The sequence below is a fragment of the Podarcis liolepis genome (genome assembly GCF_965112155.1).
Source record: "Podarcis liolepis genome assembly, chromosome: 12".
Lineage (NCBI taxonomy): Eukaryota > Metazoa > Chordata > Lepidosauria > Squamata > Lacertidae > Podarcis > Podarcis liolepis.
In genome coordinates, this window is record NC_139563.1 from 51,541,633 (window position 1) to 51,558,659 (window position 17,027).

General features: G+C 44.6%; 1 long non-coding RNA gene across 1 annotated transcript in view; it reads left to right on the top strand.

The window, feature by feature from the left end:
• The first annotated feature begins 16,386 nt into the window (after positions 1-16,386).
• The window catches only part of LOC310690125, a 125,210-nt gene continuing 124,569 nt past the window's right edge, over positions 16,387-17,027 (top strand). The window contains exon 1 of the long non-coding RNA XR_014517927.1: positions 16,387-16,427. This is a non-coding gene — a long non-coding RNA (uncharacterized lncRNA). The remainder of the gene's footprint in view (positions 16,428-17,027) is intronic.

The following is a 17,027-nucleotide window of genomic DNA, read 5'->3' on the forward strand; positions in this document are numbered from 1 at the left end:
GTTGGCAGAAGTTGGCGCGTCTCCTCGGCAGCGCCTTCGTCCTCCTCCTCCTGCCTCTGCTCTCCTCCGGCGGTGGGGGCGCGCCGCCCTCCCCGGCCGGGGGGGCTTGGCGGGGCCCGCGGGGAAGGAGGCCATGTTAGCGGCACGCGGGATCGCGGCCCCCCTCGCCCGCCTCCAGCCCGCTCCCCTCCCCCTGCGCGCTGCCCTAGCCGTGCGGGTCTCCTCCCCCTGCGCCGCCGTCCCCTTTCCACATCCTAGGAGCCGCGGTCCGCCTTCCTCCCCCGGGCCACGGCGCGGCTCCCAGCCCGGGCTGGCCACCGCCTCCTGGAACGCGCGCCCACCCCCGCGGCCCCCCAAACTTCGGAGCAACTCTCCAGACGCTTCTCCCCCGCCTCGGTCTCCCTCCTTTCCACTTCTCTTCCCCCCTTCCTTCCCTCTTTCTTTCTCTTTCTCTCCCACCCGCCTTTCCTTCTATTAACTTTCCTTTCCCCTTCCCATGTAGAACAGTCCCTGCAAATAAAAACCTAGCATATTTGGAAGAGGGATGCTAGCCTAACCATTACCTTCTATGCTGTTACTATTTTTTTTTTTTTTTACATAAGTAAAAAGTGACCTTTCCCCATCTGGCATGGTGGTGTGCCTCGAGATTTTTTTCATGAAACAAGTGTGCCTTTGCCCAAAAAAGGTTGGGAAACACTGTTAACTAGAGCCCTCAACAGGAGTAAATCTCTATCGGAATTTTACTCTTATTATAGCTCTTCAACGAACTGTGGAGAAATCCCTGCAGTTAAATACTCAGCTGTATAGCTAAATCATTGACTGTGGTAGGAAGTCCCCTTCTTCTCTCCTGTATTATTTACATTATTTAGCTCATATCTACTGTGGCTATGGGCAAGAGGAAACGCCTCAGAGAAGCAGAGGAATTACTGCTTCTCCCTAGCCCCAAGCTACAAGCTAAAGAAAGAAGAGACCAGACAAATTTTCAAGCAGCAGTTACTACATACAATAGATTTCTTCCACTAAGTGACTTGGATGTAGCTAATAACATTCCCAAGTCCCAAAATACCATCTTACACACTTGTAATCTAATGAGCACTCCCATCAAGGGTGGGCCCGATGTGGATGGGAAAAAGATCCGGGATAAAGAGAACCAGCTGGGAAATGAGTCCTCCCATTTACAACTAGTCATTAGGACACTGGACTGCATATTTAAAAAGATAGACTTTCTGACATGCTCAATTTCCAAGCTAACTGAAAAAGTGATGGATATGGATGCCAAAATTGCCTCAAAAATAACTACCAGCAGGGGCCTCCAGTGATAGCCCCACCAAAATCTGGGGCAAAGGGGATGAGAAAATACAAACTAAACAATCTCATGTGTAAGCAAAATCTAACATTGCAACCAAAGAAGGTGTGCCTAACGATAAGGTCTGAGATATGGGACTGGTCAAGCTTGGAAGGAGCTAAAATTGCCCTAAGTAAAATCCTGAGAATAATTCATATTGATCTTCATGCTTTACTTCCGCTAACTCAATCAAATGGCCCTTACAAAGTTATTTTAGCCTTCCGTTCGCTGAGATTACCCTTATTAATAATAAGACAAAAATGGAAATTTATAAAAACAAAAATCATACCCACAAGGGTTTTTGCGGACAGCATAGTAAAACCACTACTTGTGGAAAAAGAAACAGAGATATTAGATTCAGAAACAAGCACTACAAAATCGCCAGACAAAGAGATGCTGCTTTCCCCACAGAGAACGGAGGAGATCGCCTGCAGTCCACAACCAGGAACGAACTTGGGTAGTTCCAGAATATCCAATGATGAAAGCGCCCTTATGAATTCATTTGACGAATTACAGTCACAAGAAAAAGAAAAAACAATAAATAAATTAGATAAATTAAGAGAGAAGATGGTTCAGGCCAAAAGTAAAATAGGAAACAAAGAAATTCAAACCAACAGGGCCATTGAAGGCTCAGTGGACCTTCTCAAATTTAGCCCACAGCCCCAAAATAGGTCTATAAAATCCAAGGCACCGATACAGACAATCGTCCTGCCACCCTTATTAGTTAATCTGGAACCAGCTCTTCCTGCACCAGCCGGAATGGTTATACCTACTAAAGAACAGCAAAATGTAAACAAAATCTCGACACATTCCTCAATGCCTGACCTGGAGTCATCATTATCGGACGGAGAATCTCTAGCTGATGATTTAGAAGTTCAATCTGTTATCGATACGGACTGGACAGAAGACCCCTTGGGCCATATAAATAAGATGATATACCCACGGAAGGAAAATCTAATAATAGTTAAAACTTGTACCGACTTAATCTCTGCTCCCCTAGGTGATAAGCTCTCTGATAAAACAAGGGATTTCAGAGAGGAGACTAGACCAAACCAGGACACTACCCCTACAGGATCGGGCGAGCAGAGCATAATTACAAACAGCTCAAGAGGCACACCTGCGTCAAAAGGAGAGAAGTCATCTACTATTAGTCAAAGGAAAATTACTGACTTCTTTAAATTTGACAACCCACCAAGATCAGTATTCCCCCCTTCTCCATTGTGACTACCCAAACCTCAGTCAAATCTTCCCCCGTTCTCCTTTTTAAGCTGGAACATAGCAGGTTGGAAGGGGGAAAAAATCTGACCCGGACTTTGTAAAACTAATAAACTTACACCAAGTAATTCTCTTGCAGGAAACATGGGAAGAGGGGAGAGTAGATATTAATGGTTTTGATGTCACGTCATTACCGGCATGCCCGTCTACTAAAGGAGGCCGGCCTAGTGGAGGATTAGTTATAGCAATTTCCTTGAAAATACAGGCAAAACTCACGCTTGTAAATGCTTCCACCTTTGCAATTACAGCCCTGATTACGGGGAAAAACTTTGAACTTGTTATAACAAATGTCTATCTTCCTCCTGGAGGCAACATTGCAGACTTATACAATAAATGGGGAATTTTGGAAGAACATCTCACTCTTTGTCACTCCAAATACCCCAATATACCCAATGTTATAGCAGGGGACTTCAATGCTCGCATTGCAACAAACTGGGAGTCTTTAATCAAAGCCAAATGGTGGATAACCCCAGAATTCATTAATGACCTCACTCTCCATACTCAAAGACTTTCCAAAGACAAAAGGGTAAATGAAGCAGGAACCCTTCTTTACCAATTGGTACTACGTCTAAACTTTAGTGATTCTAAACGGGAACTGCCTGCCAGACGTACCGGGTGATTTTACACACATAAACTCCTCTGCAAACAGTGTCCTGGATTATATGTTAGTATCTCATGACATATTCCCCAAATTTTCTCATTTTAAAGTTGAAAATATTCAACTGAGCGACCACCTACCATTGGTCGCCACAATGACTACAGACTGGACCCCAGATGGAGACAGGCACCCAACACATCTGATTACAAACTCAGTATTGCAAATCAAAAGTGTGAAATGGTCTGAACTACAGGCCCAAAAATACTCAGCATATTTCCAACAAGGGCTAAAACAAGCATATTCAGGCTTAATCGAGGATTATTACGATTATGACCAAACTCTAAGACTATTCTCGAATCTGTCGGAAGATCTAACTTTTTTTTCTCTGTCCCGACGCATAAAATAAATCGAACACAAAGGAAGATAGGTGCATTGTGGTTCAATAGTGCTTGTAAACAGGCTAGACAACTTCTTGGTAACATCTACAAAGAGTATAAAGCCTCCGGGGCAACAGTCTTGCCAAAAGAATATTTCCAAGCAAAATTGGCCTACAAGCAAATTCAAAAGGGAGCTAGACAGGAATGGCAAGTGAATCAATGGCGGGCAATCATAGAAGCCTCATCATCACGGAACTCCAGACAATTTTGGCTCCTGGTAAATAAAAGAACTAAAAGATACCCTTTAACTATTATTCCTGCCCCGGTTTGGGAATCTTACTTAAAAAATTACTTTGCCACAACTGACTGTATTGCTAACACAAGAGATGAATTTCAAGAACAGCTTCCCCTCTGGCCCCCCACCGATCCGGAAGACATCCATGACTTGATCGTTAAACTCAAAACAGGGAAAGCGCCTGGGCCAGACCTGATCCCGGCAGAAGCTATAAAATACCATGCGGACTGGTGGGCCAAAGTCCTGGCGACCATCTTCGATGCCGTTAACAACTCTGGAATGATCCCGGAAGTATGGAAGGACGCTGTTATCGTTCCAATCCACAAAAAGGGCTCACCAGATGACCCAGGGAATTACAGAAATATCAGTCTGCTCTCAATAGTGGGGAAACTGTATGCCCGCCTCCTGTTGAACAGACTTATCCAATGGGCCGAAGAGAAAAAATTAATTGGGCCCAAACAAGCTGGATTCCGCCCAAAACAGTCAACAATTAATCATATTCTAATTTTACAGCATCTTGCCTGGAAATATTCCACCCCAAAGGGTGACCAACTCTGTGTGGCATTCATTGACCTAAAGGCAGCATTCGATAGTATCCCCAGGATCATCCTCTGGGAAAAACTCACCCATTGGGGCATCGACAGAAGGCTTCTCTGGCTAATAATCAAACTCCATGAGAACTCAGCGGCTGGAGTGAGACTCACCCCGGAGGGTGATCTCACCAATCCAATTCCCATTAACAGAGGTGTCCGACAGGGTTGTATATTGGCTCCATTCCTGTTCAATTTGTTCATAAGCGACATGAGGACTCTCCTAATAGAGGCTCAAGAAAGGATTCATGCACCCCACCTAGCACTTTATCGCTGCCCTTTGTTACTATATGCGGATGACGCAGTCATCCTTTCTTTTTCTAGAGTAGGTCTCAGGAGAGCCCTAAAATTTTTTGGATCATATTGTAATGCAAATTCCCTTACAATTAATTATGGAAAATCTAAGATCCTAATTTTCTCAAAGAGCCGGAAACTCCATAATTGGAGAATTGATGGGAGAGTCATCGAACAAGTCTATAGATTCCATTACTTGGGAGTTTGGTTACAACATAACCTTAGATGGAAGGCCCATGTAGCTTATGTTACAAATAGAGCCAAAGCTATCTCCTTGGCGATCTTGCGATTCTTCTTCACCGATGGGGCCCTTCACATCCCATCAGCGTTGAAAGTGTTCAAGGCCAAGGTGATCCTGACAATTGCTTATGCCATCTCAACTTGGGGGACTTTTGTCAACCTATCTCACCTAGAGGTTATTCAAAATCAGTTTTTAAGAGGGATATTGAAACTGCCCAACTGTGTAAGTAATACAGCGTTACGCATGGAACTTAATACTGTATCCCTGGAAAATGCCCTGTGGAAGCACATACTTTGTCACTGGTTATCTCTATGGCACAATCTCCCAAACTTATACTTGATACAATGTATGTGGAGAGATGATTTCCAGAGCCCATGGGTAAAAAATTTACAGCTGAAAATTACGGCAATGGGAATCTCCCCATCCAAATTACTAGAGCAGGACATAGTTCCAGCTAAAAGAACAGTAACCTGTAAACTAGAGGAGATGGACTTGCAGCAGAAAATGTCCGTGGGCAATGGTACCTGCTCACCTCTAAACCTTGGTTTATTACCCCTCTTAAGGCTCCCAAATTATTTGAATTCCTTAACTTCTTCGGCTCATAGTTATGCCTTTATAAAGGCAAGATTCAACACCTTCCCATCGAACGTGCTGAGAAATAGATTTTCCAATGGGCAGATATCGCTCTTATGTGATTCTAATTGTGGGGCACCGGAATCGTTGCATCACATAATTCTTGATTGTGCTTTTCACTCATCGGCCAGGAGCAAGTTTCTTGCTCAATATCTAAAGGGAATCGCCGATGATACGAATGAAGCCAAACTGAGATATCTATTAAATGATGAAGACCCCCTAAGATCACTCACGGTTGCCAGATTCTTGATCAGCGTCCTATCCCTAAAGAAGAAAAACGGACTCCTGTGCGGCTCGGATAACCCTTTTAAACCATGATCTATGTTTTAGGATGTAATTAGGTGATATCACCATTGATGTCTTTTATTAATTTATGAGCAGAGGGCGATGTTTATGTTGCAAATTTATTGTAATGTATGATGTTGGTCTTTTGTTTTTGTTTTGCTTTGGTTCTTGTCTGTTTTTTGTAAATTTTGGCGGTTTTAAAATTGGAGGTTTAAGTACATTATGTTGGTATGGGAAACTGTCATGTGACGGGCCAATGGCCGTAATAAATATCAATAAATCAATCAATCAATTTCAGCAAACATCTAACGTTCTGCAATTTACTCAAAAATGGTGCCAAACTGTTGCAAACGATCCCCTGAAAGGTTTTTCGGTGGAAACATGGGTTTTTATCATCGGAAACTGAATTTGCCCTCGACGTCTGAACAAATTTTTTTGAAAAAATCCCTAACCCGCGGGGCCACAATTTTAGCAAAAATCTGACGTTCTGCAATTCACTCAAAAATAGTGCCAAACTGTTGCAAATGATCCCCTGAAAGGTTTTTCGGTGGAAACAGATGGGTTTTTATCATCGGAAACAGAATTAGCCCTCAACGTCTGAACAACATTTTTTGAAAAAATCTCTAAGCCGCGCGGTCACAATTTTAGCAAAAAACTGACATTCCTCAATTCTCTCAAAAATGGTGCCAAACTGTTGCAAACTATCCCCTGAAAGGTTTTTCGGTGGAAACAGATGGGTTTCTATAATCGGAAACAGAAGGAGCCCTCGAGGTCTGAACAACCTTTTTTCACAATTCCAGCAAAAATCTGACGTTCCGCAATTCACTCCAAAATGGTGGCAAAGTGTTGCAAATGATCCCCTGAAATGTTTTTCGGTGGAAACAGATGGGTTTTTGTCATCGGAAACAGAATTAGCCCTCGACGTCTGAACAACTTTTTTTGAAAAAATCCCTAAGCCGCGCGGTCACAATTTCAGCAAAAATCTGACGTTCTGCAATTCACTCAAAAATGGTGCCAAACCTTTGCAAATGATCCCCAGAAAGTTTTTTCAGTGGAAACAGATGGGTTTTTATCATCGGAAACAGAATTAGCCCTCGACGTCTGAGCAAATTTTTGAAAAAATAACTAAGCCGCGCGGTCACAATTTCAGCAAAAATCTGACGTTCTGCAATTCACTCAAAAATGTTGACAAAGTGTTGCAAACGCTCCCCTGAAATGTTTTTCGGTGGAAACAGATGGGTTTTTATCATCGGAAACACAATTAGCCTTTGAGGTCTGAAAAACTTTTTTTGAAAAAATCCCTAAGCCGCGCGGTCACAATTTCAGCAAAAATCTAACATTCTGCAATTCACTCAAAAATGGTCGCAAACTGTTGCAAACGATCCCCTGAAATGTTTTTTGGTGGAAACAGATGGGTTTTTATCCTCGGAAACAGAATTAGCCCTCAACGTCTGAGCAACTTTTTTTGAAAAAATCCCTAAGCCGCGCGGTCACAATTTCAGCAAAAATCTGACGTTCTGCAATTCACTCAAAAATGGTGCCAAACTGTTGCAAACTATCCCCAAAAAGGTTTTAGGTGGAAACAGATGGGTTTTTATCATCGGAAACAGAATTAGCCTTTGAGGTCTGAAAAACTTTTTTTGAAAAAATCCCTAAGCCGCGCGGTCACAATTTCAGCAAAAATCTAACATTCTGCAATTCACTCAAAAATGGTCGCAAACTGTTGCAAACGATCCCCTGAAATGTTTTTCGGTGGAAACAGATGGGTTTTTATCCTCGGAAACAGAATTAGCCCTCGACGTCTGAACAACTTTTTTTGAAAAAATCCCTAAGCCGCGCGGTCACAATTTCAGCAAAAATCTGACGTTCTGCAATTCACTCAAAAATGGTGCCAAACTTTTGTAAATGATCCCCAGAAAGTTTTTTCAGTGGAAACAGATGGGTTTTTATCCTCGGAAACAGAATTAGACCTCGACGTCTGAACAACTTTTTTTGAAAAAATCGCTAAGCCGCGCGGTCACAATTTCAGCAAAAATCTGACGTTCTGCAATTCACTCAAAAATGTTGGCAAGCTGTTGCAAACGATCCCCTGAAATGTTTTTCGGTGGAAACCGATGGGTTTTTATCATCGGAAACAGAATTAGCCCTCGACGTCTGAGCAAATTTTTGAAAAAATAACTAAGCCGCGCGGTCACAATTTCAGCAAAAATCTGACGTTCTGCAATTCACTCAAAAATGTTGACAAAGTGTTGCAAACGCTCCCCTGAAATGTTTTTCGGTGGAAACAGATGAGTTTTTATCATCGGAAACACAATTAGCCTTTGAGGTCTGAAAAACTTTTTTTGAAAAAATCCCTAAGCCGCGCGGTCACAATTTCAGCAAAAATCTGACGTTCTGCAATTCACTCAAAAATGTTGGCAAGCTGTTGCAAACGATCCCCTGAAATGTTTTTTGGTGGAAACAGATGGGTTCTTATCCTCGGAAGTAGAATTAGCCCTCGACGTCTGAAGAACTTTTTTTGAAAAAATCGCTAAGCCGCGCGGTCACAATTTCAGCAAAAATCTGACGTTCTGCAATTCACTCAAAAATGTTGGCAAGCTGTTGCAAACGATCCCCTGAAATGTTTTTTGGTGGAAACAGATGGGTTCTTATCCTCGGAAGTAGAATTAGCCCTCGACGTCTGAAGAACTTTTTTTGAAAAAATCGCTAAGCCGCGCGGTCACAATTTCAGCAAAAATCTGACGTTCTGCAATTCACTCAAAAATGGTGCCAAACTGTTGCAAACTATCCCCAAAAAGGTTTTAGGTGGAAACAGATGGGTTTTTATCATCGGAAACAGAATTAGCCCTCAACGTCTGAACAACTTTTTTTGAAAAAATCCCTAAGCCGCGCGGTCACAATTTCAGCAAAAATCTGACGTTCTGCAATTCACTCAAAAATGGTGCCAAACTGTTGCAAACTATCCCCAGAAAGTTTTTTCAGTGGAAACAGATGGGTTTTTATCCTCGGAAACAGAATTAGACCTCGACGTCTGAACAACTTTTTTTGAAAAAATCGCTAAGCCGCGCGGTTACAATTTCAGCAAAAATCTGACGTTCTGCAATTCACTCAAAAATGTTGGCAAAGTGTTGCAAACGCTCCCCTGAAATGTTTTTCGGTGGAAACAGATGGGTTTTTATCCTCGGAAACAGTATTTGCCCTCGACGTCTGAACAACTTTTTTTGAAAAAATCCCCAAGCCGCGCGGTCACAATTTCAGCAAAAATCTGACGTTCTGCAATTCACTCAAAAATGGTGCCAAACTGTTGCAAACTATCCCCAAAAAGGTTTTAGGTGGAAACAGATGGGTTTTTATCATCGGAAACAGAATTAGCCCTCAACGTCTGAACAACTTTTTTTGAAAAAATCCCTAAGCCGCGCGGTCACAATTTCAGCAAAAATCTGACGTTCTGCAATTCACTCAAAAATGGTGCCAAACTTTTGTAAATGATCCCCAGAAAGTTTTTTCAGTGGAAACAGATGGGTTTTTATCCTCGGAAACAGAATTAGAACTCGACGTCTGAAGAACATTTTTTGAAAAAATCCCTAAGCCACGCGGTCACAATTTCAGCAAAAATCTGACGTTCTGCAATTCACTCAAAAATGTTGGCAAGCTGTTGCAAACGATCCCCTGAAATGTTTTTCGGTGAAAACCGATGGGTTTTTATCCTCGGAAACAGAATTAGCCCTCGACGTCTGAACAAATTTTTGAAAAAATAACTAAGCCGCGCGGTCACAATTTCAGCAAAAATCTGACGTTCTGCAATTCACTCAAAAATGTTGGCAAAGTGTTGCAAACGCTCCCCTGAAATGTTTTTCGGTGGAAACAGATGGGTTTTTATTCTCGGAAACAGAATTAGCCCTCAACGTCTGAACAACTTTTTTTGAAAAAATCCCTAAGCCGCGCGGTCACAATTTCAGCAAAAATCTGACGTTCTGCAATTCACTCAAAAATGGTGCCAAACTTTTGTAAATGATCCCCAGAAAGTTTTTTCAGTGGAAACAGATGGGTTTTTATCCTCGGAAACAGAATTAGACCTCGACGTCTGAAGAACATTTTTTGAAAAAATCCCTAAGCCACGCGGTCACAATTTCAGCAAAAATCTGACGTTCTGCAATTCACTCAAAAATGTTGGCAAGCTGTTGCAAACGATCCCCTGAAATGTTTTTCGGTGAAAACCGATGGGTTTTTATCCTCGGAAACAGAATTAGCCCTCGACGTCTGAACAAATTTTTGAAAAAATCGCTAAGCCGCGCGGTCACAATTTCAGCAAAAATCTGACGTTCTGCAATTCACTCAAAAATGGTGCCAAACTGTTGCAAACTATCCCCTGAAATGTTTTTCGGTGGAAACAGATGGGTTTTTATCATCGGAAACAGAATTACCGTATTTTTTGCTCTATAAGACTCACTTTTTCCCTCCTAAAAAGTAAAGGGAAATGTGTGTGCGAATGCAGCGAATGCTTATGGAGCGAATGCAGGCTGCGCAGCTATCCCAGAAGCCAGAGCAGCAAGAGGGATTGCTGCTTTCACTGCGCAGCGATCCCTCTTGCTGTTCTGGCTTCTGAGATTCAGAATATTTTTTTTCTTGTTTTCCTCCTCCAAAAACTAGGTGCGTCTTGTGGTCTGGTGCGTCTTATAGAGCGAAAAATACGGTAGCCCTTGAGGTCTGAACAACTTTTTTTGAAAAAATCTCTAAGCCGCGCGGTCACAATTTTAGCAAAAATCTGACGTTCTGCAATTCACTCAAAAATGGTGCCAAACTGTTGCAAACTATCCCCTGAAATGTTTATCGGTGGAAACAGATGGGTTTTTATCATCAGAAACAGAATTAGCCCTCGACGTCTGAACAACTTTTTTTGAAAAAATCGCTAAGCCGCGCGGTCACAATTTCTGCAAAAATCTGACATTCTGCAATTAACTCAAAAATGTTGGCAAACTGTTGCAATTGATCCCCAGAAAGTTTTTTCGGTGGAAACAGACGGCTTCTTATCATCGGAAACAGAATTAGCCCTTGAGGTCTGAACAACTTTTTTTGAAAAAACCCCTAAGCCGCGCGGTCACAATTTCAGCAAAAATCTGACGTTCTGCAATTCACTCAAAAATGTTGGCAAGCTGTTGCAAACGATCCCCTGAAATGTTTTTTGGTGGAAACAGATGGGTTCTTATCCTCGGAAGTAGAATTAGCCCTCGACGTCTGAACAACTTTTTTTGAAAAAATCGCTAAGCCGCGCGGTCACAATTTCAGCAAAAATCTGACGTTCTGCAATTCAATCAAAAATGGTGCCAAACTGTTGCAAACTATCCCCAAAAAGGTTTTAGGTGGAAACAGATGGGTTTTTATCATCGGAAACAGAATTAGCCCTTGAGGTCTGAAAAACTTTTTTAAAAAAAAATCGCTAAGCGTCAGAAGGCTTTTGACTCCTTGCGAGCAATGCTGAGTAGCAGGAGCGTCCTTGCTCATTATGATGAGTCAAAAGCGCTGGTCCTGGCATGTGATGCCTCTCAATACCGCCTGGGGGCGGTGCTGAGTCATAGGGAACCAAATGGGACGGAAAAGCCCATCTCTTTCTATTCCCGTACGTTGTCGCCCACGGAGCGCAACTATGCTCAAATTGACAAAGAGGCGCTTGCAATTGTGGCAGGAATCAAAAAGTTCCATGATTATGTGTACGGTCGCCATTTCACCATTGAAACGGACCACAAACCACTGTTAGGGTTGTTCAACCCGAACAAACAAACGCCACAAATTCTCTCCCCCAGAATGTTGCGTTGGTCTATATTCCTGAACGGGTTCCAGTACACCTTGACCCATGTGCCGTGAAAACGGTTGTGCCACGCTGATGCGCTGAGTCGATTGCCCCTCCCTGGCGAGAGCAATGAGGATCCCGCTCCAGCGGAGCACATAATGATGCTGGAAACACTTCCGGGGGCTCCTGTAACGGCTACTGATATAGCTGAGAAAACGAGGAAAGATGCTGTTCTCTCCCGTGTGCTCACTTGGGTGGGGAGGGGGGTGGCCAGGTGGTCCGCATGAAGACAAATTCAGGCCTTATGCGACAAGGCAGCACGAGTTGTCCATGCATAAGGGGTGTCTCCTGTGGGGAGATAGGGTGATCATCCCAGCACCACTGAGAAACAGGGTTCTTGAGACGCTTCACATGGGACACCGGGAATGGTCAGGATGAAGTCGCTAGCCCGATGTTATGTGTGGTGGCCTGGAATGGACCAGAACATAGAACAATGGGTACGAACATGCAAGGCATGCCAAGAGGTGCGGCCAGAAGTGGCCAGAGCACCAGTCCACTGGTGGGAGCAGTCCAGATCTCCCTGGAGCCGGCTGCACTTAGATTTTGCTGGGCCATTCCAGGGAAAGGTCTTTTTGGTTATCGTCGATGCATATTCCAAATGGTTAGAAGTGGCGATGGTCCCTAGCATGGCATCAGCTGCCGTAATCAAGGTGTTGAGGCAGCTGTTTGCAACCCACGGGTTACCTGAGACCACTGTATCAGATAATGGGGCAGCTTTTGTATCCCAAGAATTCAGGGCATTCTTGGCTGATAACTTCATAAGAGGGGTCACATCCGCGCCCTTTCACCCATCCTCCAATGGGCAGGCTGAGCACATGGTAAGAACAGCTAAAGAATCAATTGCGCGCTTAATGGAGGGTAACTGGTCAGCTCGCATCGCGCGAATGTTATTTTTGCAGCATGCGACGCCGTGTACTGCAACGGGCAAGTCGCCAGCTGAGCTGCTCTTGGGTAGAAGACTGGTAACGGTGCTGGATTATGTCCACCCGGATAAAATGCCAAACCGTAATTCAAGAGCAACCCCCCAGGCTGAGACTGACACAACCAGGTATCTCGCCCCTGAAGATCTGGTCTGGGTGAGGAACTATTCACGAGGTTCACGGTGGGTGGCTGGTGTGGTCACCCGGGCTAGTGGACCTGTGTCCTATTATGTGACCTTGGAAAATGGGAAAGTTTGGAAGAGACATATAGATCAGCTGAGGCGCCGGGCGCTCAGCAGGGAGGAGTCAGATAATTCATCCCTGGCTAATGACGCAGAGCTGCAAGACCAGAGTGGAAATGGCCCAGAGGTGCAGTCACCAGGGGCTTCAGCAAATGAACCAGGGTCTGCTAGTCCTCATGATGACGAGGTACAGGTAGGGGACCCTGAGATGTCTGGGACTCCATCTGTTCCTGACGAAACCCCTATAGCAGCCCCTCTACCACAGGTAACACCCAATCCAGAACCGGCAACACCCGTTGTCAGGAGATCAAGTAGAAGTTGTAGGACCCCACAGTACCTGAGAGATTACGTCTGCTGTGCTCACTAGGGGGGGGAGGGGTGTTGTGTATTGAGTCAAAGGATTTTATATCTGTATTATTATTGTCTGTATTTGCATTAGGGTAAAGTAACTGCCTTTTGGTTTCAGAGGGTACAGCTACTATTGGTTCATTTAAGCTGCTGTATTTGGATTCTCTGTCTTATTGGTTCCCTCCAAAAGGCAGGACTGTGATTGCCTGATATTGTTCCCTCCCAAATGTATCCTTCCTAATTAGTCCCCTGTCCCTATAAATGTAGCTTTCCCCTCCTCAGTCTTCAGTCTTGTTGCTTTAATAAAGAAGTGTTACTAGAGAACTGTCTCCAGCATATTATGTCAAGAGAGCTGAAATCACAAACCCCACGCCACAACAGTTTCCCTATGTAGTGTTTCTGTTATTTTTGCTGTAAATGTGAATCAGAACTGTTGTGCAATCACTTGGAAAACCAGTGAAAACACCCCCACCCTGACAAGACCTGTAAATGGTCAGAAAAACAAATTACCCCATTTTCTTGTGAAATTGCAACCACAACACATCTTGTAAAAAGTGCAGTAGCTGCTCAGCTTTCAGTTTTGAAGCATATTGATGTTTCAGTTTTCCTCAAACGAAAATGAAAACCCCAGACACGTTGGACCGGTTTCTTTCCCCCACAGCTGACCAGTTTTAAGTTGCTTTTATCTTTTTGTTTTTTTGGGTGAGGCTAGAAGAGTTGCTTGGCTGCCAACTGCACCAGCTGTTTGGAATGAAGCTCAGTTGTACTTCAGAAGGGTGGAGCTGGAAGAACAGAAGTAAGGAGGGGTTTTTTTCCGCTCTGGAAGCCGCAGAGAAAGAGGAAGAAATCGGGTGGAAGACAGAGCCACGTGAGAAGCTGAAAAACAAACACATCTCTGAGGAAGGCTGTGAGCACACCTACTGTTTTTGTAGGAAAGGAGCTGGAAGAGGTTGCCCTCAATCTGACCCTATGACAACCTGGAGCTCTTAGGTCTAACATGGACTGCTCTAAATACTGTCCACTGGTGTAAGAGGAGGCTGAGAATGCTCTGAGGTCACGGAAATAAATAATTTTTCAAATACCGTATTTTTCGCGCCATAAGACGCACCTGACCATTAGACGCACCTAGTTTTTAGAAGGGAAATGCAAGAAAAAAAATATTCTTTAAAGGGAGCGCTGAGCAGAGCCTGTATGCATCCCACGCTCTGCTCAGCGCTCCCTTTCATGAGCTGCATGGAGTGTGTGAGCGGCGCTTGCAGGCTTTTCCCACCTGGCTAGTGAAAGGGAGTGCGCCTCTTGGGGGCTTTTCCAGGAGGTGGGGGAAGGGACTGAAGGGCTGCCCTCTGTCCCTTCCCCCACCTCCCGCAAAAGCCCGCAGGAGCCACGCTCCCTTTAAGGAGCGCGCGGCTCCTGCGGGCTTTTCTACGAGGAGGGAGAAGGGACTGACTGGCCGCGTCAGTCCCTTCTCCCTCCTGGGGAAAAGCCCGCAAGAGCCATGTGGAGTGTGTGTGCGGCTCTTGGAGGCTTTCCCCGCCTGCCTCCCGCCTACATTCGCTCCATAAGACGCACACACATTTCCCCTTACTTTTTAGGAGGGGAAAAGTGTGTCTTATGGAGCGAAAAATACGGTACCTGTAATAGAGTAGGATTAAGTACAGTGGTGCCCCGCAAGACGAATGCCTCGCAAGACGGAAAACTCGCTAGACGAAAGAGTTTTCCGTTTTGGAGGTGCTTCGCAAAACGAATTTCCTATGGGCTTGCTTCGCAAGACGACAATGTCTTGCGAGTTCCTGCTGGTTTTTTTTCCCTCCCCCCTTTTTTCTAAACCGCTTATCAGCTGATCCGATCAGCAGATAAGCCGCTAAAAGCCGCTAATAGCGCTAATCCGCTAATCCGTCAATGGGCTTGCTTTGCAAGATGAAAAAACCGCTAGACGAAGAGAATCACAGAACGGATTCTTTTCGTCTTGCGAGGCACCACTGTATATTCCATGGAGTTCAATGGCGCTTAAAGAAGAAGAGGACCTAAGTGCAAATTCAAGGCAACTGGTATTTAGAGGCATACTTCCTCTGACAATGGATGGCCTTCCTGGGACCCCTGAGATCTCTCAATGCAATGAGACCGCTGTGTGTGTAGCAAAAGGAGAAGCCTCAAATTGATGTTCAGGCTGCAAGGCAGTACCCACTTGCCTGCAAATAAGCCACATGGAACTTCACGGGACTCACTTCTGAGTAAGACATAGGCAGAATTATATTGTCAAAGGGAGACCATCCGGCTTTGAGTGAGCAACTGGAAGAAAGTGATATGCCGAACTATATTGGGTGCACAATATTTTCTAATATGTACATTCACATCCGGGACCTGGGTAGCGCTGTGGGTTAAACCACAGAGCCTAGGACTTGCCGATCAGAAGGTTGGCAGTTCGAATCCCCACAATGGGGTGAGCTCCCGTTGCTCGGTCCCTGCTCCTGCCAACCTAGCAGTTCGAAAGGACATCAAAGTGCAAGTAGATAAATAGGTACCGCTCCGGCGGAAAGGTAAACGGTGTTTCCGTGCGCTGCTCTGGTTCGCCAGAAGCGGCTTAGTCATGCTGGCCACATGACCCGGAAGCTGTACGCTGGCTCCCTCGGCCAATAAAGCGAGATGAGCGCCGCAACCCCAGAGTCGGTCATGACTGGACCTAATGGTCAGGGGTCCCTTTACCTTTACCTTCACATCCAGAATCCTTTTTGAGGCATTGCCTCTTTTTTCTATGCTTGGGATACTGCCAGGGAGATAAAGTCCATCATAGCCCCAAGCCGTCTGCCGGACGATCCATCGATTTCCCGTAGGCACGCAGTATCAGCAATTAGCGACATGAGTTTCTGGGGAAAAGCTTGCCACATTCTAGAGCTCATGCACACTCTATCAGCAGATAATTCACAGCAGAAGTTGCACGCAGGAGAGCATTATTTACAAGTTTTATTCAGCGTTGATCAGAACAAAGAAAGACATGACTGCCTGCGTCAGTGTCTCTAGCACAGAGAGAAACGAAAGCAATAGGAAACATAAACATCCTGTGAACAGGAAATACGCACACTCTGTGACTCACAGCCTGCTCCCTTTTAAGGTGGAACGGAAATATCCTAACAGCTTAGTCATGCTGGCCACATGACCCGGAAGCTGTACGCTGGCTCCCTCGGCCAATAAAGCGAGATGAGCGACGCAACCCCAGAGTCGGTCATGACTGGACCTAATGGTCAGGGTTCCCTTTACCTTTACCTTTATCTTCACATCCAGAATCCTTTTTGAGGCGTTGCCTCTTTTTTCTATGCTTATGTAAGATCAACTAAAGAAAATAAGGTCCACAAATAATAGCATATAAGAATTTTACTATTATCTGTTCTATATTAATAGGCCGATTATGCAAACAGCAAAATGTCCAGCCTTTAAACCCCTCTGTTCTTTGGAAATAAATTAATTGGCGCTCCTGTCGAAGCCCTGGCTGGCTTCTGGAACATCTTAATAATACCCTGTCCATCTGGCTGGGTTATTGACATGATCGCCCCTGAGCACTCTCTCCCACTTACTTGGCCCTCTGATATACTCCAGAGCTTAGAGCAAGAGTCAGCAAACTTTTTCAGCTGTGGGCCGGTCCATCGTCCCTCAGACCATGTGGGGGGCTGGACTGTATTTTGAAAAAAATAATAATGAATGAATTCCTGTGCCCCACAAATAACTCAGAGATGCATTTTAA